Here is a 2365-nt window from a genome sequence, read left to right on the forward strand (position 1 = left end):
TTTTTAATTTTTTTTTTTTTTGTATTTTTTCGAAGCCAGAAATGGGGAGGCAGTCAGACAGACTCCCGCATGTGCCCAACCAGGATCCAATTGGCACGCCCACCAGGGGGCGATGCTCTGCCCATATGGGACATCGCTCTGTTGTGACCAGAGCCACTCTAGCTCCTGAGGCAGAGGCCACAGAGCCATCCTCAGCGCTCAGGCCAACTTTGCTCCAATGGAGCCTTGGCTGCAGGAGGGGAAGAGAGAGACAGAGAGGAATGAGAAGGGGAGGGGTGGAGAAGCAGATGGGCGCTTCTCCTGTGTGCCCTGCCTGGGAATCAAACCCGGGACTTCTGCATGCCAGGCTGACGCTCTACCACTGAGCCAACTGGCCAGGGCCAAATATATTCCAATATTTTAAAATCTTACTATTACCACTTTAACAGCCTTGTCTAGTTAATACTAGTCTTTTCTTCCTTTCAGAGTTTAACGTCTGGAAAGAGATTTTTATATTCAAATTTTTTTCTTCCTTTTCTCATCTGCATGTGAAATTTAGCTTTTGGTGAAAAGACAAAATCATGATTTTTGTGCTATTAAAAATCAATAGACATTTTGTAGTCATCATCTTACTAAGCATTTGCTTTGTTGGATATTCCTTTTCTTCTTTTTTTTTCTGCTTTTACTTTTTTTTTAATTGTTATTTTAGATAGAGGAAGGGAGAGAGACACACACTGAATCCTTTGGTTCACCTAATTACATGGATAGAACCCGCAAACTTATCCCATCTAGGCCACACTGCAAGTTATCCTTGGCTTTTAGTTTTATTACTATTTATGTTGAATTTACTCCTGGGCCATAAGTTTTTGTTTCTTCAGTTTCTTCTGGGATATCTTTTTCTTCTGTGCAACTTCTTCCTCTGGTTTAGGAACAATCTGCTCCTTTTCAGTATGGATCATCTCAATGTAACAGGGAGAGCTCATGTAAGGGCTAATCCACCCATGAGTTCTGTAAGTTCTTCGCATTTTGGGAGGCTTGTTCACCTGGATGTGCTCAATGACCAGAGAATCTACATCTAACCCCTTAAGTTCAGCATTACTCTCTGCATTTTTAAGCATGTGGAGCAAAAATTCAGCACTCTTTTTAGGCCAGCAATCCTGTGTCCAGCCCCACTTTTTGTCCTGGGCACACCTACCAACTCCACTATTGTAACTACGGAATTGCACACTGCTTCTATAAAGTGACATCCTTCAGGTACTTGGTGGCTTTTCAAATATGCATACCCTTGATGGCCTGGGCAGTTTCATGCGTGTTCTTAAAGTGAACTCGAATGTTTAAGCCTCTTGACTTGCATGATTTTGTGGGGTTTTCTGGGTCAAGTGAGTAGCGAACCATTTTGAGAGGTCACCTAGGCCCGTTTTCGGGAAGAGCCCTTTTCTTCTTAAAACTACTTTCCCTTTACTTTCAGGACACCGGACATTTCTAATTTGTCCTTACCTTTCTGAACTACATTTGAGGGTTATTTGATACCTTTCTACTGGGTATTTCTTCAGTGTTTGAGTTCCTTGGGGATTTTTAGTTAGTTTCTATTATCTTCTGAGTTTTGTCAAGTGGTGTTTTGGTAAAATTGCATTTATTCTTAAAAAGTAGTATAATATCATAGATAACATAGTGGGTTAGCAACTGGATTTGGAGTCTAACTAATTTTGAATTAAATCCTTGTAAAAATTATTTAACTTTATTTATTTATTTATTTATTTATTTATTTATTTATTTATTTATTTATTTTTTACAGAGACAGAGAGAGAGTCAGAGAGAGGAAAAGACAGGGACAGACAGGAATGGAGAGATGAGAAGCATCAATCATTAGTTTTTCATTGCGCATTGCGACACCTTAGTTGTTCATTGATTGCCCTCTCATATGTGCCTTGACCGCAGGCCTTCAGCAGACCAAGTAACCCCTTGCTTGAGCCAGTGACCTTGGGTCCAAGCTGGTGAGCTTCTGCTCAAACCAGATGAGCCTGCGCTCAAGCTGGCAACCTCAGGGTCTCAAACCTGGGTCCTCGGCATCCCAGTCCGATGCTCCATCCACTGCGTCACCACCTGGTCAGGCCAAAAATTATTTAACTTTATAATGATTTGATTTTCCTTTTATGAGATAAAGATAATATTTAATCTAATGGTCTACAAATGCTAAATTATCAGTGATTAATAACATGAATTTCTAAATCATATTAATGGGACAAATTCTAGTTATTACTTCCTGTGATCTTGGACAAATTACATTTTTTCTTCTATTCTTAGTTTTCTCATTTATAAAATAAGGATGATAAAATTCACTTTATAGGATTCAAGAGCCTTACTTAATTCATAAGATTAAATTAGC

At 39.5% G+C, this 2365-nt stretch overlaps 1 pseudogene; it reads right to left on the reverse strand.

Moving 5' to 3' along the window:
* Positions 1–689: 689 nt before the first annotated feature.
* Positions 690–1392, reverse strand: LOC136376458 (large ribosomal subunit protein uL22-like; annotated as a pseudogene).
* Positions 1393–2365: the final 973 nt, after the last annotated feature.

Source organism: Saccopteryx leptura, chromosome 6, assembly GCF_036850995.1.
Source record: "Saccopteryx leptura isolate mSacLep1 chromosome 6, mSacLep1_pri_phased_curated, whole genome shotgun sequence".
Lineage (NCBI taxonomy): Eukaryota > Metazoa > Chordata > Mammalia > Chiroptera > Emballonuridae > Saccopteryx > Saccopteryx leptura.